The 22,492-nt window shown below is 50.7% G+C and overlaps 4 non-coding genes across 4 annotated transcripts; all 4 read right to left on the bottom strand.

Annotated features, from left to right (window-relative positions):
• Positions 1 to 7,966: 7,966 nt before the first annotated feature.
• On the bottom strand, positions 7,967 to 8,038 carry trnae-uuc (transfer RNA glutamic acid (anticodon UUC)). The gene has a single exon. It is a non-coding gene; the product is annotated as a tRNA-Glu (tRNA).
• A 3,966-nt stretch (positions 8,039 to 12,004) lies between these two features.
• trnae-uuc (transfer RNA glutamic acid (anticodon UUC)) lies at positions 12,005 to 12,076 on the bottom strand. The gene has a single exon. It is a non-coding gene; the product is annotated as a tRNA-Glu (tRNA).
• Positions 12,077 to 14,023: 1,947 nt separating this feature from the next.
• On the bottom strand, positions 14,024 to 14,095 carry trnae-uuc (transfer RNA glutamic acid (anticodon UUC)). The gene has a single exon. It is a non-coding gene; the product is annotated as a tRNA-Glu (tRNA).
• An 8,004-nt stretch (positions 14,096 to 22,099) lies between these two features.
• Positions 22,100 to 22,171, bottom strand: trnae-uuc (transfer RNA glutamic acid (anticodon UUC)). Its single transcript has one exon. It is a non-coding gene; the product is annotated as a tRNA-Glu (tRNA).
• Between the last annotated feature and the right edge of the window lie 321 nt (positions 22,172 to 22,492).

The following is a 22,492-nucleotide window of genomic DNA, read 5'->3' as shown; positions in this document are numbered from 1 at the left end:
TTAAGTTCAGGGGCTAGGGCTAGGCTTTTGCCAGATGTACTCGTTCTACAATCATAGGAGAGCATCCGAGTCTGTCCTAAATGCACTTGTCAGTTTTCAGTCCAACTCTTTAGGCTAGCACCTTTGATAGCTCAGTTGGTAGAGCAGAGCACTGTCGTTGTTAATAAGGCGATCCTTAGGTCGCGGGTTCAAATCCGGCTCGAAGAAGACTTTTCTTTTCCCTCGCGCCACTGCGGGATATCATGGCCAGGTGCCTGCCTGCAGATGCGCTGGCATGCCAGAGTGCAATCTGCTGAAGGCAGTGACGGATCATTTACACTGTTCCATTCAAATTTCTCAAACATTATCTTGCCTCCCTAAAAGACTTGCAGACTTGAAAGCATAAAGCCACGCTGGTGTGGGTGTGTGGAGGTGGTGAATGAGGCAGCAACGTGTCGTTTAGAAGTTTGGCAAAAAAGGAAGTAGCAGAAGGAGGACGCTTTACATTCCTTTAACCTACACAGCATGTGGGTGGGGGGCTTCCAGAGTCTTGTAGTGGACTTGGTGTGCAAGAAAGCACACGCTTCCCTGAGTGGGAATCGAACCCGGGCCGCGGCGGTGAGAGCGCCGAATCCTAGCCACTAGACCAACAGGGACACCGTTTTCAGCCCCCTCTGAAAGGAAGGAGATAGGATTAAGTTCAGGGGCTAGGGCTAGGCTTTTGCCAGATGTACTCGTTCTACAATCATAGGAGAGCATCCGAGTCTGTCCTAAATGCACTTGTCAGTTTTCAGTCCAACTCTTTAGGCTAGCACCTTTGATAGCTCAGTTGGTAGAGCGGAGGACTGTAGTTGTTAATAAGGCAATCCTTAGGTCGCGGGTTCAAATCCGGCTCGAAGAAGACTTTTCTTTTCCCTCGCGCCACTGCCGGATATCATGGCCAGGTGCCTGCCTGCAGATGCGCTGGCATGCCAGAGTGCAATCTGCTGAAGGCAGTGACGGATCATTTACACTGTTCCATTCAAATTTCTCAAACATTATCTTGCCTCCCTAAAAGACTTGCAGACTTGAAAGCATAAAGCCACGCTGGTGTGGGTGTGTGGAGGTGGTGAATGAGGCAGCAACGTGTCGTTTAGAAGTTTGGCAAAAAAGGAAGTAGCAGAAGGAGGACGCTTTACATTCCTTTAACCTACACAGCATGTGGGTGGGGGGCTTCCAGAGTCTTGTAGTGGACTTGGTGTGCAAGAAAGCACACGCTTCCCTGAGCGGGAATCTAACCCGGGCCGCGGCGGTGAGAGCGCCGAATCCTAGCCACTAGACCACCAGGGACACCGTTTTCAGCCACCTCTGAAAGGAAGGAGATAGGATTAAGTTCAGGGGCTAGGGCTAGGCTTTTGCCAGATGTACTCGTTCTACAATCATAGGAGAGCATCCGAGTCTGTCCTAAATGCACTTGTCAGTTTTCAGTCCAACTCTTTAGGCTAGCGCCTTTGATAGCTCAGTTGGTAGAGCGGAGGACTGTAGTTGTTAATAAGGCAATCCTTAGGTCGCGGGTTCAAATCCGGCTCGAAGAAGACTTTTCTTTTCCCTCGCGCCACTGCCGGATATCATGGCCAGGTGCCTGCCTGCAGATGCGCTGGCATGCCAGAGTGCAATCTGCTGAAGGCAGTGACGGATCATTTACACTGTTCCATTCAAATTTCTCAAACTTTATCTTGCCTCCCTAAAAGACTTGCAGACTTGAAAGCATAAAGCCACGCTGGTGTGGGTGTGTGGAGGTGGTGAATGAGGCAGCAACGTGTCGTTTAGAAGTTTGGCAAAAAAGGAAGTAGCAGAAGGAGGACGCTTTACATTCCTTTAACCTACACAGCATGTGGGTGGGGGGCTTCCAGAGTCTTGTAGTGGACTTGGTGTGCAAGAAAGCACACGCTTCCCTGAGCGGGAATCTAACCCGGGCCGCGGCGGTGAGAGCGCCGAATCCTAGCCACTAGACCACCAGGGACACCGTTTTCAGCCACCTCTGAAAGGAAGGAGATAGGATTAAGTTCAGGGGCTAGGGCTAGGCTTTTGCCAGATGTACTCGTTCTACAATCATAGGAGAGCATCCGAGTCTGTCCTAAATGCACTTGTCAGTTTTCAGTCCAACTCTTTAGGCTAGCGCCTTTGATAGCTCAGTTGGTAGAGCGGAGGACTGTAGTTGTTAATAAGGCAATCCTTAGGTCGCGGGTTCAAATCCGGCTCGAAGAAGACTTTTCTTTTCCCTCGCGCCACTGCCGGATATCATGGCCAGGTGCCTGCCTGCAGATGCGCTGGCATGCCAGAGTGCAATCTGCTGAAGGCAGTGACGGATCATTTACACTGTTCCATTCAAATTTCTCAAACTTTATCTTGCCTCCCTAAAAGACTTGCAGACTTGAAAGCATAAAGCCACGCTGGTGTGGGTGTGTGGAGGTGGTGAATGAGGCAGCAACGTGTCGTTTAGAAGTTTGGCAAAAAAGGAAGTAGCAGAAGGAGGACGCTTTACATTCCTTTAACCTACACAGCATGTGGGTGGGGGGCTTCCAGAGTCTTGTAGTGGACTTGGTGTGCAAGAAAGCACACGCTTCCCTGAGCGGGAATCGAACCCAGGCCGCGGCGGTGAGAGCGCCGAATCCTAGCCACTAGACCACCAGGGACACTGTTTTCAGCCACGTCTGAAAGGAAGGAGATAGGATTAAGTTCAGGGGCTAGGGCTAGGCTTTTGCCAGATGTACTCGTTCTACAATCATAGGAGAGCATCCGAGTCTGTCCTAAATGCACTTGTCAGTTTTCAGTCCAACTCTTTAGGCTAGCGCCTTTGATAGCTCAGTTGGTAGAGCGGAGGACTGTAGTTGTTAATAAGGCAATCCTTAGGTCGCGGGTTCAAATCCGGCTCGAAGAAGACTTTTCTTTTCCCTCGCGCCACTGCCGGATATCATGGCCAGGTGCCTGCCTGCAGATGCGCTGGCATGCCAGAGTGCAATCTGCTGAAGGCAGTGACGGATCATTTACACTGTTCCATTCAAATTTCTCAAACTTTATCTTGCCTCCCTAAAAGACTTGCAGACTTGAAAGCATAAAGCCACGCTGGTGTGGGTGTGTGGAGGTGGTGAATGAGGCAGCAACGTGTCGTTTAGAAGTTTGGCAAAAAAGGAAGTAGCAGAAGGAGGACGCTTTACATTCCTTTAACCTACACAGCATGTGGGTGGGGGGCTTCCAGAGTCTTGTAGTGGACTTGGTGTGCAAGAAAGCACACGCTTCCCTGACCGGGAATCGAACCCAGGCCGCGGCTGAGAGAGCGCCGAATCCTAGCCACTAGACCACCAGGGACACCGTTTTCAGCCACGTCTGAAAGGAAGGAGATAGGATTAAGTTCAGGGGCTAGGGCTAGGCATTTGCCAGATGTACTCGTTCTACAATCATAGGAGAGCATCCGAGTCTGTCCTAAATGCACTTGTCAGTTTTCAGTCCAACTCTTTAGGCTAGCGCCTTTGATAGCTCAGTTGGTAGAGTGGAGGACTGTAGTTGTTAATAAGGCAATCCTTAGGTCGCGGGTTCAAATCCGGCTCGAAGAAGACTTTTCTTTTCCCTCGCGCCACTGCCGGATATCATGGCCAGGTGCCTGCCTGCAGATGCGCTGGCATGCCAGAGTGCAATCTGCTGAAGGCAGTGACGGATCATTTACACTGTTCCATTCAAATTTCTCAAACATTATCTTGCCTCCCTAAAAGACTTGCAGACTTGAAAGCATAAAGCCACGCTGGTGTGGGTGTGTGGAGGTGGTGAATGAGGCAGCAACGTGTCGTTTAGAAGTTTGGCAAAAAAGGAAGTAGCAGAAGGAGGACGCTTTACATTCCTTTAACCTACACAGCATTTGGGTGGGGGGCTTCCAGAGTCTTGTAGTGGACTTGGTGTGCAAGAAAGCACACGCTTCCCTGAGCGGGAATCGAACCCGGGCCGCGGCGGTGAGAGCGCCGAATCCTAGCCACTAGACCACCAGGGACACCGTTTTCAGCCACGTCTGAAAGGAAGGAGATAGGATTAAGTTCAGGGGCTAGGGCTAGGCTTTTGCCAGATGTACTCGTTCTACAATCATAGGAGAGCATCCGAGTCTGTCCTAAATGCACTTGTCAGTTTTCAGTCCAACTCTTTAGGCTAGCGCCTTTGATAGCTCAGTTGGTAGAGCGGAGGACTGTAGTTGTTAATAAGGCAATCCTTAGGTCGCGGGTTCAAATCCGGCTCGAAGAAGACTTTTCTTTTCCCTCGCGCCACTGCCGGATATCATGGCCAGGTGCCTGCCTGCAGCTGCGCTGGCATGCCAGAGTGCAATCTGCTGAAGGCAGTGACGGATCATTTACACTGTTCCATTCAAATTTCTCAAACATTATCTTGCCTCCCTAAAAGACTTGCAGACTTGAAAGCATAAAGCCACGCTGGTGTGGGTGTGTGGAGGTGGTGAATGAGGCAGCAACGTGTCGTTTAGAAGTTTGGCAAAAAAGGAAGTAGCAGAAGGAGGACGCTTTACATTCCTTTAACCTACACAGCATGTGGGTGGGGGGCTTCCAGAGTCTTGTAGTGGACTTGGTGTGCAAGAAAGCACACGCTTCCCTGAGCGGGAATCGAACCCAGGCCGCGGCGGTGAGAGCGCCGAATCCTAGCCACTAGACCACCAGGGACACTGTTTTCAGCCACGTCTGAAAGGAAGGAGATAGGATTAAGTTCAGGGGCTAGGGCTAGGCTTTTGCCAGATGTACTCGTTCTACAATCATAGGAGAGCATCCGAGTCTGTCCTAAATGCACTTGTCAGTTTTCAGTCCAACTCTTTAGGCTAGCGCCTTTGATAGCTCAGTTGGTAGAGCGGAGGACTGTAGTTGTTAATAAGGCAATCCTTAGGTCGCGGGTTCAAATCCGGCTCGAAGAAGACTTTTCTTTTCCCTCGCGCCACTGCCGGATATCATGGCCAGGTGCCTGCCTGCAGATGCGCTGGCATGCCAGAGTGCAATCTGCTGAAGGCAGTGACGGATCATTTACACTGTTCCATTCAAATTTCTCAAACTTTATCTTGCCTCCCTAAAAGACTTGCAGACTTGAAAGCATAAAGCCACGCTGGTGTGGGTGTGTGGAGGTGGTGAATGAGGCAGCAACGTGTCGTTTAGAAGTTTGGCAAAAAAGGAAGTAGCAGAAGGAGGACGCTTTACATTCCTTTAACCTACACAGCATGTGGGTGGGGGGCTTCCAGAGTCTTGTAGTGGACTTGGTGTGCAAGAAAGCACACGCTTCCCTGACCGGGAATCGAACCCAGGCCGCGGCTGAGAGAGCGCCGAATCCTAGCCACTAGACCACCAGGGACACCGTTTTCAGCCACGTCTGAAAGGAAGGAGATAGGATTAAGTTCAGGGGCTAGGGCTAGGCATTTGCCAGATGTACTCGTTCTACAATCATAGGAGAGCATCCGAGTCTGTCCTAAATGCACTTGTCAGTTTTCAGTCCAACTCTTTAGGCTAGCGCCTTTGATAGCTCAGTTGGTAGAGCGGAGGACTGTAGTTGTTAATAAGGCAATCCTTAGGTCGCGGGTTCAAATCCGGCTCGAAGAAGACTTTTCTTTTCCCTCGCGCCACTGCCGGATATCATGGCCAGGTGCCTGCCTGCAGATGCGCTGGCATGCCAGAGTGCAATCTGCTGAAGGCAGTGACGGATCATTTACACTGTTCTATTCAAATTTCTCAAACATTATCTTGCCTCCCTAAAAGACTTGCAGACTTGAAAGCATAAAGCCACGCTGGTGTGGGTGTGTGGAGGTGGTGAATGAGGCAGCAACGTGTCGTTTAGAAGTTTGGCAAAAAAGGAAGTAGCAGAAGGAGGACGCTTTACATTCCTTTAACCTACACAGCATTTGGGTGGGGGGCTTCCAGAGTCTTGTAGTGGACTTGGTGTGCAAGAAAGCACACGCTTCCCTGAGCGGGAATCGAACCCGGGCCGCGGCGGTGAGAGCGCCGAATCCTAGCCACTAGACCACCAGGGACACCGTTTTCAGCCACGTCTGAAAGGAAGGAGATAGGATTAAGTTCAGGGGCTAGGGCTAGGCTTTTGCCAGATGTACTCGTTCTACAATCATAGGAGAGCATCCGAGTCTGTCCTAAATGCACTTGTCAGTTTTCAGTCCAACTCTTTAGGCTAGCGCCTTTGATAGCTCAGTTGGTAGAGCGGAGGACTGTAGTTGTTAATAAGGCAATCCTTAGGTCGCGGGTTCAAATCCGGCTCGAAGAAGACTTTTCTTTTCCCTCGCGCCACTGCCGGATATCATGGCCAGGTGCCTGCCTGCAGCTGCGCTGGCATGCCAGAGTGCAATCTGCTGAAGGCAGTGACGGATCATTTACACTGTTCCATTCAAATTTCTCAAACATTATCTTGCCTCCCTAAAAGACTTGCAGACTTGAAAGCATAAAGCCACGCTGGTGTGGGTGTGTGGAGGTGGTGAATGAGGCAGCAACGTGTCGTTTAGAAGTTTGGCAAAAAAGGAAGTAGCAGAAGGAGGACGCTTTACATTCCTTTAACCTACACAGCATGTGGGTGGGGGGCTTCCAGAGTCTTGTAGTGGACTTGGTGTGCAAGAAAGCACACGCTTCCCTGAGCGGGAATCGAACCCAGGCCGCGGCGGTGAGAGCGCCGAATCCTAGCCACTAGACCACCAGGGACACTGTTTTCAGCCACGTCTGAAAGGAAGGAGATAGGATTAAGTTCAGGGGCTAGGGCTAGGCTTTTGCCAGATGTACTCGTTCTACAATCATAGGAGAGCATCCGAGTCTGTCCTAAATGCACTTGTCAGTTTTCAGTCCAACTCTTTAGGCTAGCACCTTTGATAGCTCAGTTGGTAGAGCAGAGCACTGTCGTTGTTAATAAGGCGATCCTTAGGTCGCGGGTTCAAATCCGGCTCGAAGAAGACTTTTCTTTTCCCTCGCGCCACTGCGGGATATCATGGCCAGGTGCCTGCCTGCAGATGCGCTGGCATGCCAGAGTGCAATCTGCTGAAGGCAGTGACGGATCATTTACACTGTTCCATTCAAATTTCTCAAACATTATCTTGCCTCCCTACAAGACTTGCAGACTTGAAAGCATAAAGCCACGCTGGTGTGGGTGTGTGGAGGTGGTGAATGAGGCAGCAACGTGTCGTTTAGAAGTTTGGCAAAAAAGGAAGTAGCAGAAGGAGGACGCTTTACATTCCTTTAACCTACACAGCATGTGGGTGGGGGGCTTCCAGAGTCTTGTAGTGGACTTGGTGTGCAAGAAAGCACACGCTTCCCTGAGCGGGAATCTAACCCGGGCCGCGGCGGTGAGAGCGCCGAATCCTAGCCACTAGACCACCAGGGACACCGTTTTCAGCCACGTCTGAAAGGAAGGAGATAGGATTAAGTTCAGGGGCTAGGGCTAGGCTTTTGCCAGATGTACTCGTTCTACAATCATAGGAGAGCATCCGAGTCTGTCCTAAATGCACTTGTCAGTTTTCAGTCCAACTCTTTAGGCTAGCGCCTTTGATAGCTCAGTTGGTAGAGCGGAGGACTGTAGTTGTTAATAAGGCAATCCTTAGGTCGCGGGTTCAAATCCGGCTCGAAGAAGACTTTTCTTTTCCCTCGCGCCACTGCCGGATATCATGGCCAGGTGCCTGCCTGCAGATGCGCTGGCATGCCAGAGTGCAATCTGCTGAAGGCAGTGACGGATCATTTACACTGTTCCATTCAAATTTCTCAAACATTATCTTGCCTCCCTAAAAGACTTGCAGACTTGAAAGCATAAAGCCACGCTGGTGTGGGTGTGTGGAGGTGGTGAATGAGGCAGCAACGTGTCGTTTAGAAGTTTGGCAAAAAAGGAAGTAGCAGAAGGAGGACGCTTTACATTCCTTTAACCTACACAGCATGTGGGTGGGGGGCTTCCAGAGTCTTGTAGTGGACTTGGTGTGCAAGAAAGCACACGCTTCCCTGAGCGGGAATCGAACCCAGGCCGCGGCGGTGAAAGCGCCGAATCCTAGCCACTAGACCACCAGGGACACCGTTTTCAGCCACGTCTGAAAGGAAGGAGATAGGATTAAGTTCAGGGGCTAGGGCTAGGCTTTTGCCAGATGTACTCGTTCTACAATCATAGGAGAGCATCCGAGTCTGTCCTAAATGCACTTGTCAGTTTTCAGTCCAACTCTTTAGGCTAGCACCTTTGATAGCTCAGTTGGTAGAGCGGAGGACTGTAGTTGTTAATAAGGCAATCCTTAGGTCGCGGGTTCAAATCCGGCTCGAAGAAGACTTTTCTTTTCCCTCGCGCCACTGCCGGATATCATGGCCAGGTGCCTGCCTGCAGCTGCGCTGGCATGCCAGAGTGCAATCTGCTGAAGGCAGTGACGGATCATTTACACTGTTCCATTCAAATTTCTCAAACATTATCTTGCCTCCCTAAAAGACTTGCAGACTTGAAAGCATAAAGCCACGCTGGTGTGGGTGTGTGGAGGTGGTGAATGAGGCAGCAACGTGTCGTTTAGAAGTTTGGCAAAAAAGGAAGTAGCAGAAGGAGGACGCTTTACATTCCTTTAACCTACACAGCATGTGGGTGGGGGGCTTCCAGAGTCTTGTAGTGGACTTGGTGTGCAAGAAAGCACACGCTTCCCTGAGCGGGAATCGAACCCAGGCCGCGGCGGTGAGAGCGCCGAATCCTAGCCACTAGACCACCAGGGACACTGTTTTCAGCCACGTCTGAAAGGAAGGAGATAGGATTAAGTTCAGGGGCTAGGGCTAGGCTTTTGCCAGATGTACTCGTTCTACAATCATAGGAGAGCATCCGAGTCTGTCCTAAATGCACTTGTCAGTTTTCAGTCCAACTCTTTAGGCTAGCGCCTTTGATAGCTCAGTTGGTAGAGCGGAGGACTGTAGTTGTTAATAAGGCAATCCTTAGGTCGCGGGTTCAAATCCGGCTCGAAGAAGACTTTTCTTTTCCCTCGCGCCACTGCCGGATATCATGGCCAGGTGCCTGCCTGCAGATGCGCTGGCATGCCAGAGTGCAATCTGCTGAAGGCAGTGACGGATCATTTACACTGTTCCATTCAAATTTCTCAAACTTTATCTTGCCTCCCTAAAAGACTTGCAGACTTGAAAGCATAAAGCCACGCTGGTGTGGGTGTGTGGAGGTGGTGAATGAGGCAGCAACGTGTCGTTTAGAAGTTTGGCAAAAAAGGAAGTAGCAGAAGGAGGACGCTTTACATTCCTTTAACCTACACAGCATGTGGGTGGGGGGCTTCCAGAGTCTTGTAGTGGACTTGGTGTGCAAGAAAGCACACGCTTCCCTGACCGGGAATCGAACCCAGGCCGCGGCTGAGAGAGCGCCGAATCCTAGCCACTAGACCACCAGGGACACCGTTTTCAGCCACGTCTGAAAGGAAGGAGATAGGATTAAGTTCAGGGGCTAGGGCTAGGCATTTGCCAGATGTACTCGTTCTACAATCATAGGAGAGCATCCGAGTCTGTCCTAAATGCACTTGTCAGTTTTCAGTCCAACTCTTTAGGCTAGCGCCTTTGATAGCTCAGTTGGTAGAGCGGAGGACTGTAGTTGTTAATAAGGCAATCCTTAGGTCGCGGGTTCAAATCCGGCTCGAAGAAGACTTTTCTTTTCCCTCGCGCCACTGCCGGATATCATGGCCAGGTGCCTGCCTGCAGATGCGCTGGCATGCCAGAGTGCAATCTGCTGAAGGCAGTGACGGATCATTTACACTGTTCTATTCAAATTTCTCAAACATTATCTTGCCTCCCTAAAAGACTTGCAGACTTGAAAGCATAAAGCCACGCTGGTGTGGGTGTGTGGAGGTGGTGAATGAGGCAGCAACGTGTCGTTTAGAAGTTTGGCAAAAAAGGAAGTAGCAGAAGGAGGACGCTTTACATTCCTTTAACCTACACAGCATTTGGGTGGGGGGCTTCCAGAGTCTTGTAGTGGACTTGGTGTGCAAGAAAGCACACGCTTCCCTGAGCGGGAATCGAACCCGGGCCGCGGCGGTGAGAGCGCCGAATCCTAGCCACTAGACCACCAGGGACACCGTTTTCAGCCACGTCTGAAAGGAAGGAGATAGGATTAAGTTCAGGGGCTAGGGCTAGGCTTTTGCCAGATGTACTCGTTCTACAATCATAGGAGAGCATCCGAGTCTGTCCTAAATGCACTTGTCAGTTTTCAGTCCAACTCTTTAGGCTAGCGCCTTTGATAGCTCAGTTGGTAGAGCGGAGGACTGTAGTTGTTAATAAGGCAATCCTTAGGTCGCGGGTTCAAATCCGGCTCGAAGAAGACTTTTCTTTTCCCTCGCGCCACTGCCGGATATCATGGCCAGGTGCCTGCCTGCAGCTGCGCTGGCATGCCAGAGTGCAATCTGCTGAAGGCAGTGACGGATCATTTACACTGTTCCATTCAAATTTCTCAAACATTATCTTGCCTCCCTAAAAGACTTGCAGACTTGAAAGCATAAAGCCACGCTGGTGTGGGTGTGTGGAGGTGGTGAATGAGGCAGCAACGTGTCGTTTAGAAGTTTGGCAAAAAAGGAAGTAGCAGAAGGAGGACGCTTTACATTCCTTTAACCTACACAGCATGTGGGTGGGGGGCTTCCAGAGTCTTGTAGTGGACTTGGTGTGCAAGAAAGCACACGCTTCCCTGAGCGGGAATCGAACCCAGGCCGCGGCGGTGAGAGCGCCGAATCCTAGCCACTAGACCACCAGGGACACTGTTTTCAGCCACGTCTGAAAGGAAGGAGATAGGATTAAGTTCAGGGGCTAGGGCTAGGCTTTTGCCAGATGTACTCGTTCTACAATCATAGGAGAGCATCCGAGTCTGTCCTAAATGCACTTGTCAGTTTTCAGTCCAACTCTTTAGGCTAGCACCTTTGATAGCTCAGTTGGTAGAGCAGAGCACTGTCGTTGTTAATAAGGCGATCCTTAGGTCGCGGGTTCAAATCCGGCTCGAAGAAGACTTTTCTTTTCCCTCGCGCCACTGCGGGATATCATGGCCAGGTGCCTGCCTGCAGATGCGCTGGCATGCCAGAGTGCAATCTGCTGAAGGCAGTGACGGATCATTTACACTGTTCCATTCAAATTTCTCAAACATTATCTTGCCTCCCTACAAGACTTGCAGACTTGAAAGCATAAAGCCACGCTGGTGTGGGTGTGTGGAGGTGGTGAATGAGGCAGCAACGTGTCGTTTAGAAGTTTGGCAAAAAAGGAAGTAGCAGAAGGAGGACGCTTTACATTCCTTTAACCTACACAGCATGTGGGTGGGGGGCTTCCAGAGTCTTGTAGTGGACTTGGTGTGCAAGAAAGCACACGCTTCCCTGAGCGGGAATCTAACCCGGGCCGCGGCGGTGAGAGCGCCGAATCCTAGCCACTAGACCACCAGGGACACCGTTTTCAGCCACGTCTGAAAGGAAGGAGATAGGATTAAGTTCAGGGGCTAGGGCTAGGCTTTTGCCAGATGTACTCGTTCTACAATCATAGGAGAGCATCCGAGTCTGTCCTAAATGCACTTGTCAGTTTTCAGTCCAACTCTTTAGGCTAGCGCCTTTGATAGCTCAGTTGGTAGAGCGGAGGACTGTAGTTGTTAATAAGGCAATCCTTAGGTCGCGGGTTCAAATCCGGCTCGAAGAAGACTTTTCTTTTCCCTCGCGCCACTGCCGGATATCATGGCCAGGTGCCTGCCTGCAGATGCGCTGGCATGCCAGAGTGCAATCTGCTGAAGGCAGTGACGGATCATTTACACTGTTCCATTCAAATTTCTCAAACATTATCTTGCCTCCCTAAAAGACTTGCAGACTTGAAAGCATAAAGCCACGCTGGTGTGGGTGTGTGGAGGTGGTGAATGAGGCAGCAACGTGTCGTTTAGAAGTTTGGCAAAAAAGGAAGTAGCAGAAGGAGGACGCTTTACATTCCTTTAACCTACACAGCATGTGGGTGGGGGGCTTCCAGAGTCTTGTAGTGGACTTGGTGTGCAAGAAAGCACACGCTTCCCTGAGCGGGAATCGAACCCAGGCCGCGGCGGTGAAAGCGCCGAATCCTAGCCACTAGACCACCAGGGACACCGTTTTCAGCCACGTCTGAAAGGAAGGAGATAGGATTAAGTTCAGGGGCTAGGGCTAGGCTTTTGCCAGATGTACTCGTTCTACAATCATAGGAGAGCATCCGAGTCTGTCCTAAATGCACTTGTCAGTTTTCAGTCCAACTCTTTAGGCTAGCACCTTTGATAGCTCAGTTGGTAGAGCGGAGGACTGTAGTTGTTAATAAGGCAATCCTTAGGTCGCGGGTTCAAATCCGGCTCGAAGAAGACTTTTCTTTTCCCTCGCGCCACTGCCGGATATCATGGCCAGGTGCCTGCCTGCAGATGCGCTGGCATGCCAGAGTGCAATCTGCTGAAGGCAGTGACGGATCATTTACACTGTTCCATTCAAATTTCTCAAACATTATCTTGCCTCCCTAAAAGACTTGCAGACTTGAAAGCATAAAGCCACGCTGGTGTGGGTGTGTGGAGGTGGTGAATGAGGCAGCAACGTGTCGTTTAGAAGTTTGGCAAAAAAGGAAGTAGCAGAAGGAGGACGCTTTACATTCCTTTAACCTACACAGCATTTGGGTGGGGGGCTTCCAGAGTCTTGTAGTGGACTTGGTGTGCAAGAAAGCACACGCTTCCCTGAGCGGGAATCGAACCCGGGCCGCGGCGGTGAGAGCGCCGAATCCTAGCCACTAGACCACCAGGGACACCGTTTTCAACCACGTCTGAAAGGAAGGAGATAGGATTAAGTTCAGGGGCTAGGGCTAGGCTTTTGCCAGATGTACTCGTTCTACAATCATAGGAGAGCATCCGAGTCTGTCCTAAATGCACTTGTCAGTTTTCAGTCCAACTCTTTAGGCTAGCACCTTTGATAGCTCAGTTGGTAGAGCGGAGGACTGTAGTTGTTAATAAGGCAATCCTTAGGTCGCGGGTTCAAATCCGGCTCGAAGAAGACTTTTCTTTTCCCTCGCGCCACTGCCGGATATCATGGCCAGGTGCCTGCCTGCAGATGCGCTGGCATGCCAGAGTGCAATCTGCTGAAGGCAGTGACGGATCATTTACACTGTTCCATTCAAATTTCTCAAACATTATCTTGCCTCCCTAAAAGACTTGCAGACTTGAAAGCATAAAGCCACGCTGGTGTGGGTGTGTGGAGGTGGTGAATGAGGCAGCAACGTGTCGTTTAGAAGTTTGGCAAAAAAGGAAGTAGCAGAAGGAGGACGCTTTACATTCCTTTAACCTACACAGCATTTGGGTGGGGGGCTTCCAGAGTCTTGTAGTGGACTTGGTGTGCAAGAAAGCACACGCTTCCCTGAGCGGGAATCGAACCCGGGCCGCGGCGGTGAGAGCGCCGAATCCTAGCCACTAGACCACCAGGGACACCGTTTTCAACCACGTCTGAAAGGAAGGAGATAGGATTAAGTTCAGGGGCTAGGGCTAGGCTTTTGCCAGATGTACTCGTTCTACAATCATAGGAGAGCATCCGAGTCTGTCCTAAATGCACTTGTCAGTTTTCAGTCCAACTCTTTAGGCTAGCGCCTTTGATAGCTCAGTTGGTAGAGCGGAGGACTGTAGTTGTTAATAAGGCAATCCTTAGGTCGCGGGTTCAAATCCGGCTCGAAGAAGACTTTTCTTTTCCCTCGCGCCACTGCCGGATATCATGGCCAGGTGCCTGCCTGCAGCTGCGCTGGCATGCCAGAGTGCAATCTGCTGAAGGCAGTGACGGATCATTTACACTGTTCCATTCAAATTTCTCAAACATTATCTTGCCTCCCTAAAAGACTTGCAGACTTGAAAGCATAAAGCCACGCTGGTGTGGGTGTGTGGAGGTGGTGAATGAGGCAGCAACGTGTCGTTTAGAAGTTTGGCAAAAAAGGAAGTAGCAGAAGGAGGACGCTTTACATTCCTTTAACCTACACAGCATGTGGGTGGGGGGCTTCCAGAGTCTTGTAGTGGACTTGGTGTGCAAGAAAGCACACGCTTCCCTGAGCGGGAATCGAACCCAGGCCGCGGCGGTGAAAGCGCCGAATCCTAGCCACTAGACCACCAGGGACACCGTTTTCAGCCACGTCTGAAAGGAAGGAGATAGGATTAAGTTCAGGGGCTAGGGCTAGGCTTTTGCCAGATGTACTCGTTCTACAATCATAGGAGAGCATCCGAGTCTGTCCTAAATGCACTTGTCAGTTTTCAGTCCAACTCTTTAGGCTAGCACCTTTGATAGCTCAGTTGGTAGAGCGGAGGACTGTAGTTGTTAATAAGGCAATCCTTAGGTCGCGGGTTCAAATCCGGCTCGAAGAAGACTTTTCTTTTCCCTCGCGCCACTGCCGGATATCATGGCCAGGTGCCTGCCTGCAGATGCGCTGGCATGCCAGAGTGCAATATGCTGAAGGCAGTGACGGATCATTTACACTGTTCCATTCAAATTTCTCAAACTTTATCTTGCCTCCCTAAAAGACTTGCAGACTTGAAAGCATAAAGCCACGCTGGTGTGGGTGTGTGGAGGTGGTGAATGAGGCAGCAACGTGTCGTTTAGAAGTTTGGCAAAAAAGGAAGTAGCAGAAGGAGGACGCTTTACATTCCTTTAACCTACACAGCATGTGGGTGGGGGGCTTCCAGAGTCTTGTAGTGGACTTGGTGTGCAAGAAAGCACACGCTTCCCTGACCGGGAATCGAACCCAGGCCGCGGCTGAGAGAGCGCCGAATCCTAGCCACTAGACCACCAGGGACACCGTTTTCAGCCACGTCTGAAAGGAAGGAGATAGGATTAAGTTCAGGGGCTAGGGCTAGGCATTTGCCAGATGTACTCGTTCTACAATCATAGGAGAGCATCCGAGTCTGTCCTAAATGCACTTGTCAGTTTTCAGTCCAACTCTTTAGGCTAGCGCCTTTGATAGCTCAGTTGGTAGAGCGGAGGACTGTAGTTGTTAATAAGGCAATCCTTAGGTCGCGGGTTCAAATCCGGCTCGAAGAAGACTTTTCTTTTCCCTCGCGCCACTGCCGGATATCATGGCCAGGTGCCTGCCTGCAGATGCGCTGGCATGCCAGAGTGCAATCTGCTGAAGGCAGTGACGGATCATTTACACTGTTCCATTCAAATTTCTCAAACATTATCTTGCCTCCCTAAAAGACTTGCAGACTTGAAAGCATAAAGCCACGCTGGTGTGGGTGTGTGGAGGTGGTGAATGAGGCAGCAACGTGTCGTTTAGAAGTTTGGCAAAAAAGGAAGTAGCAGAAGGAGGACGCTTTACATTCCTTTAACCTACACAGCATTTGGGTGGGGGGCTTCCAGAGTCTTGTAGTGGACTTGGTGTGCAAGAAAGCACACGCTTCCCTGAGCGGGAATCGAACCCGGGCCGCGGCGGTGAGAGCGCCGAATCCTAGCCACTAGACCACCAGGGACACCGTTTTCAACCACGTCTGAAAGGAAGGAGATAGGATTAAGTTCAGGGGCTAGGGCTAGGCTTTTGCCAGATGTACTCGTTCTACAATCATAGGAGAGCATCCGAGTCTGTCCTAAATGCACTTGTCAGTTTTCAGTCCAACTCTTTAGGCTAGCGCCTTTGATAGCTCAGTTGGTAGAGCGGAGGACTGTAGTTGTTAATAAGGCAATCCTTAGGTCGCGGGTTCAAATCCGGCTCGAAGAAGACTTTTCTTTTCCCTCGCGCCACTGCCGGATATCATGGCCAGGTGCCTGCCTGCAGCTGCGCTGGCATGCCAGAGTGCAATCTGCTGAAGGCAGTGACGGATCATTTACACTGTTCCATTCAAATTTCTCAAACATTATCTTGCCTCCCTAAAAGACTTGCAGACTTGAAAGCATAAAGCCACGCTGGTGTGGGTGTGTGGAGGTGGTGAATGAGGCAGCAACGTGTCGTTTAGAAGTTTGGCAAAAAAGGAAGTAGCAGAAGGAGGACGCTTTACATTCCTTTAACCTACACAGCATGTGGGTGGGGGGCTTCCAGAGTCTTGTAGTGGACTTGGTGTGCAAGAAAGCACACGCTTCCCTGAGCGGGAATCGAACCCAGGCCGCGGCGGTGAGAGCGCCGAATCCTAGCCACTAGACCACCAGGGACACTGTTTTCAGCCACGTCTGAAAGGAAGGAGATAGGATTAAGTTCAGGGGCTAGGGCTAGGCTTTTGCCAGATGTACTCGTTCTACAATCATAGGAGAGCATCCGAGTCTGTCCTAAATGCACTTGTCAGTTTTCAGTCCAACTCTTTAGGCTAGCACCTTTGATAGCTCAGTTGGTAGAGCAGAGCACTGTCGTTGTTAATAAGGCGATCCTTAGGTCGCGGGTTCAAATCCGGCTCGAAGAAGACTTTTCTTTTCCCTCGCGCCACTGCGGGATATCATGGCCAGGTGCCTGCCTGCAGATGCGCTGGCATGCCAGAGTGCAATCTGCTGAAGGCAGTGACGGATCATTTACACTGTTCCATTCAAATTTCTCAAACATTATCTTGCCTCCCTAAAAGACTTGCAGACTTGAAAGCATAAAGCCACGCTGGTGTGGGTGTGTGGAGGTGGTGAATGAGGCAGCAACGTGTCGTTTAGAAGTTTGGCAAAAAAGGAAGTAGCAGAAGGAGGACGCTTTACATTCCTTTAACCTACACAGCATGTGGGTGGGGGGCTTCCAGAGTCTTGTAGTGGACTTGGTGTGCAAGAAAGCACACGCTTCCCTGAGCGGGAATCTAACCCGGGCCGCGGCGGTGAGAGCGCCGAATCCTAGCCACTAGACCACCAGGGACACCGTTTTCAGCCACGTCTGAAAGGAAGGAGATAGGATTAAGTTCAGGGGCTAGGGCTAGGCTTTTGCCAGATGTACTCGTTCTACAATCATAGGAGAGCATCCGAGTCTGTCCTAAATGCACTTGTCAGTTTTCAGTCCAACTCTTTAGGCTAGCGCCTTTGATAGCTCAGTTGGTAGAGCGGAGGACTGTAGTTGTTAATAAGGCAATCCTTAGGTCGCGGGTTCAAATCCGGCTCGAAGAAGACTTTTCTTTTCCCTCGCACCACTGCCGGATATCATGGCCAGGTGCCTGCCTGCAGATGCGCTGGCATGCCAGAGTGCAATCTGCTGAAGGCAGTGACGGATCATTTACACTGTTCCATTCAAATTTCTCAAACATTATCTTGCCTCCCTAAAAGACTTGCAGACTTGAAAGCATAAAGCCACGCTGGTGTGGGTGTGTGGAGGTGGTGAATGAGGCAGCAACGTGTCGTTTAGAAGTTTGGCAAAAAAGGAAGTAGCAGAAGGAGGACGCTTTACATTCCTTTAACCTACACAGCATGTGGGTGGGGGGCTTCCAGAGTCTTGTAGTGGACTTGGTGTGCAAGAAAGCACACGCTTCCCTGAGCGGGAATCTAACCCGGGCCGCGGCGGTGAGAGCGCCGAATCCTAGCCACTAGACCACCAGGGACACCGTTTTCAGCCACCTCTGAAAGGAAGGAGATAGGATTAAGTTCAGGGGCTAGGGCTAGGCTTTTGCCAGATGTACTCGTTCTACAATCATAGGAGAGCATCCGAGTCTGTCCTAAATGCACTTGTCAGTTTTCAGTCCAACTCTTTAGGCTAGCGCCTTTGATAGCTCAGTTGGTAGAGCGGAGGACTGTAGTTGTTAATAAGGCAATCCTTAGGTCGCGGGTTCAAATCCGGCTCGAAGAAGACTTTTCTTTTCCCTCGCGCCACTGCCGGATATCATGGCCAGGTGCCTGCCTGCAGATGCGCTGGCATGCCAGAGTGCAATATGCTGAAGGCAGTGACGGATCATTTACACTGTTCCATTCAAATTTCTCAAACTTTATCTTGCCTCCCTAAAAGACTTGCAGACTTGAAAGCATAAAGCCACGCTGGTGTGGGTGTGTGGAGGTGGTGAATGAGGCAGCAACGTGTCGTTTAGAAGTTTGGCAAAAAAGGAAGTAGCAGAAGGAGGACGCTTTACATTCCTTTAACCTACACAGCATGTGGGTGGGGGGCTTCCAGAGTCTTGTAGTGGACTTGGTGTGCAAGAAAGCACACGCTTCCCTGACCGGGAATCGAACCCAGGCCGCGGCTGAGAGAGCGCCGAATTCTAGCCACTAGACCACCAGGGACACCGTTTTCAGCCACGTCTGAAAGGAAGGAGATAGGATTAAGTTCAGGGGCTAGGGCTAGGCATTTGCCAGATGTACTCGTTCTACAATCATAGGAGAGCATCCGAGTCTGTCCTAAATGCACTTGTCAGTTTTCAGTCCAACTCTTTAGGCTAGCACCTTTGATAGCTCAGTTGGTAGAGCAGAGCACTGTCGTTGTTAATAAGGCGATCCTTAGGTCGCGGGTTCAAATCCGGCTCGAAGAAGACTTTTCTTTTCCCTCGCGCCACTGCCGGATATCATGGCCAGGTGCCTGCCTGCAGATGCGCTGGCATGCCAGAGTGCAATCTGCTGAAGGCAGTGACGGATCATTTACACTGTTCCATTCAAATTTCTCAAACATTATCTTGCCTCCCTAAAAGACTTGCAGACTTGAAAGCATAAAGCCACGCTGGTGTGGGTGTGTGGAGGTGGTGAATGAGGCAGCAACGTGTCGTTTAGAAGTTTGGCAAAAAAGGAAGTAGCAGAAGGAGGACGCTTTACATTCCTTTAACCTACACAGCATGTGGGTGGGGGGCTTCCAGAGTCTTGTAGTGGACTTGGTGTGCAAGAAAGCACACGCTTCCCTGAGCGGGAATCTAACCCGGGCCGCGGCGGTGAGAGCGCCGAATCCTAGCCACTAGACCACCAGGGACACCGTTTTCAGCCACCTCTGAAAGGAAGGAGATAGGATTAAGTTCAGGGGCTAGGGCTAGGCTTTTGCCAGATGTACTCGTTCTACAATCATAGGAGAGCATCCGAGTCTGTCCTAAATGCACTTGTCAGTTTTCAGTCCAACTCTTTAGGCTAGCGCCTTTGATAGCTCAGTTGGTAGAGCGGAGGACTGTAGTTGTTAATAAGGCAATCCTTAGGTCGCGGGTTCAAATCCGGCTCGAAGAAGACTTTTCTTTTCCCTCGCGCCACTGCCGGATATCATGGCCAGGTGCCTGCCTGCAGATGCGCTGGCATGCCAGAGTGCAATCTGCTGAAGGCAGTGACGGATCATTTACACTGTTCCATTCAAATTTCTCAAACATTATCTTGCCTCCCTAAAAGACTTGCAGACTTGAAAGCATAAAGCCACGCTGGTGTGGGTGTGTGGAGGTGGTGAATGAGGCAGCAACGTGTCGTTTAGAAGTTTGGCAAAAAAGGAAGTAGCAGAAGGAGGACGCTTTACATTCCTTTAACCTACACAGCATTTGGGTGGGGGGCTTCCAGAGTCTTGTAGTGGACTTGGTGTGCAAGAAAGCACACGCTTCCCTGAGCGGGAATCGAACCCGGGCCGCGGCGGTGAGAGCGCCGAATCCTAGCCACTAGACCACCAGGGACACCGTTTTCAGCCACGTCTGAAAGGAAGGAGATAGGATTAAGTTCAGGGGCTAGGGCTAGGCTTTTGCCAGATGTACTCGTTCTACAATCATAGGAGAGCATCCGAGTCTGTCCTAAATGCACTTGTCAGTTTTCAGTCCAACTCTTTAGGCTAGCGCCTTTGATAGCTCAGTTGGTAGAGCGGAGGACTGTAGTTGTTAATAAGGCAATCCTTAGGTCGCGGGTTCAAATCCGGCTCGAAGAAGACTTTTCTTTTCCCTCGCGCCACTGCCGGATATCATGGCCAGGTGCCTGCCTGCAGCTGCGCTGGCATGCCAGAGTGCAATCTGCTGAAGGCAGTGACGGATCATTTACACTGTTCCATTCAAATTTCTCAAACATTATCTTGCCTCCCTAAAAGACTTGCAGACTTGAAAGCATAAAGCCACGCTGGTGTGGGTGTGTGGAGGTGGTGAATGAGGCAGCAACGTGTCGTTTAGAAGTTTGGCAAAAAAGGAAGTAGCAGAAGGAGGACGCTTTACATTCCTTTAACCTACACAGCATGTGGGTGGGGGGCTTCCAGAGTCTTGTAGTGGACTTGGTGTGCAAGAAAGCACACGCTTCCCTGAGCGGGAATCGAACCCAGGCCGCGGCGGTGAGAGCGCCGAATCCTAGCCACTAGACCACCAGGGACACTGTTTTCAGCCACGTCTGAAAGGAAGGAGATAGGATTAAGTTCAGGGGCTAGGGCTAGGCTTTTGCCAGATGTACTCGTTCTACAATCATAGGAGAGCATCCGAGTCTGTCCTAAATGCACTTGTCAGTTTTCAGTCCAACTCTTTAGGCTAGCACCTTTGATAGCTCAGTTGGTAGAGCAGAGCACTGTCGTTGTTAATAAGGCGATCCTTAGGTCGCGGGTTCAAATCCGGCTCGAAGAAGACTTTTCTTTTCCCTCGCGCCACTGCGGGATATCATGGCCAGGTGCCTGCCTGCAGATGCGCTGGCATGCCAGAGTGCAATCTGCTGAAGGCAGTGACGGATCATTTACACTGTTCCATTCAAATTTCTCAAACATTATCTTGCCTCCCTAAAAGACTTGCAGACTTGAAAGCATAAAGCCACGCTGGTGTGGGTGTGTGGAGGTGGTGAATGAGGCAGCAACGTGTCGTTTAGAAGTTTGGCAAAAAAGGAAGTAGCAGAAGGAGGACGCTTTACATTCCTTTAACCTACACAGCATGTGGGTGGGGGGCTTCCAGAGTCTTGTAGTGGACTTGGTGTGCAAGAAAGCACACGCTTCCCTGAGCGGGAATCTAACCCGGGCCGCGGCGGTGAGAGCGCCGAATCCTAGCCACTAGACCACCAGGGACACCGTTTTCAGCCACGTCTGAAAGGAAGGAGATAGGATTAAGTTCAGGGGCTAGGGCTAGGCTTTTGCCAGATGTACTCGTTCTACAATCATAGGAGAGCATCCGAGTCTGTCCTAAATGCACTTGTCAGTTTTCAGTCCAACTCTTTAGGCTAGCGCCTTTGATAGCTCAGTTGGTAGAGCGGAGGACTGTAGTTGTTAATAAGGCAATCCTTAGGTCGCGGGTTCAAATCCGGCTCGAAGAAGACTTTTCTTTTCCCTCGCGCCACTGCCGGATATCATGGCCAGGTGCCTGCCTGCAGATGCGCTGGCATGCCAGAGTGCAATCTGCTGAAGGCAGTGACGGATCATTTACACTGTTCCATTCAAATTTCTCAAACATTATCTTGCCTCCCTAAAAGACTTGCAGACTTGAAAGCATAAAGCCACGCTGGTGTGGGTGTGTGGAGGTGGTGAATGAGGCAGCAACGTGTCGTTTAGAAGTTTGGCAAAAAAGGAAGTAGCAGAAGGAGGACGCTTTACATTCCTTTAACCTACACAGCATGTGGGTGGGGGGCTTCCAGAGTCTTGTAGTGGACTTGGTGTGCAAGAAAGCACACGCTTCCCTGAGCGGGAATCTAACCCGGGCCGCGGCGGTGAGAGCGCCGAATCCTAGCCACTAGACCACCAGGGACACCGTTTTCAGCCACCTCTGAAAGGAAGGAGATAGGATTAAGTTCAGGGGCTAGGGCTAGGCTTTTGCCAGATGTACTCGTTCTACAATCATAGGAGAGCATCCGAGTCTGTCCTAAATGCACTTGTCAGTTTTCAGTCCAACTCTTTAGGCTAGCGCCTTTGATAGCTCAGTTGGTAGAGCGGAGGACTGTAGTTGTTAATAAGGCAATCCTTAGGTCGCGGGTTCAAATCCGGCTCGAAGAAGACTTTTCTTTTCCCTCGCGCCACTGCCGGATATCATGGCCAGGTGCCTGCCTGCAGATGCGCTGGCATGCCAGAGTGCAATCTGCTGAAGGCAGTGACGGATCATTTACACTGTTCCATTCAAATTTCTCAAACATTATCTTGCCTCCCTAAAAGACTTGCAGACTTGAAAGCATAAAGCCACGCTGGTGTGGGTGTGTGGAGGTGGTGAATGAGGCAGCAACGTGTCGTTTAGAAGTTTGGCAAAAAAGGAAGTAGCAGAAGGAGGACGCTTTACATTCCTTTAACCTACACAGCATGTGGGTGGGGGGCTTCCAGAGTCTTGTAGTGGACTTGGTGTGCAAGAAAGCACACGCTTCCCTGAGCGGGAATCGAACCCAGGCCGCGGCGGTGAAAGCGCCGAATCCTAGCCACTAGACCACCAGGGACACCGTTTTCAGCCACCTCTGAAAGGAAGGAGATAGGATTAAGTTCAGGGGCTAGGGCTAGGCTTTTGCCAGATGTACTCGTTCTACAATCATAGGAGAGCATCCGAGTCTGTCCTAAATGCACTTGTCAGTTTTCAGTCCAACTCTTTAGGCTAGCACCTTTGATAGCTCAGTTGGTAGAGCGGAGGACTGTAGTTGTTAATAAGGCAATCCTTAGGTCGCGGGTTCAAATCCGGCTCGAAGAAGACTTTTCTTTTCCCTCGCGCCACTGCCGGATATCATGGCCAGGTGCCTGCCTGCAGATGCGCTGGCATGCCAGAG

The sequence above is a fragment of the Hoplias malabaricus genome, unplaced genomic scaffold (assembly GCF_029633855.1).
Source record: "Hoplias malabaricus isolate fHopMal1 unplaced genomic scaffold, fHopMal1.hap1 scaffold_174, whole genome shotgun sequence".
In the NCBI taxonomy this organism is placed as follows: Eukaryota; Metazoa; Chordata; class Actinopteri; order Characiformes; family Erythrinidae; genus Hoplias; species Hoplias malabaricus.
Note: the sequence above shows the minus strand (reverse complement) of the source record. Positions and strands in the feature narration are given on the sequence as shown.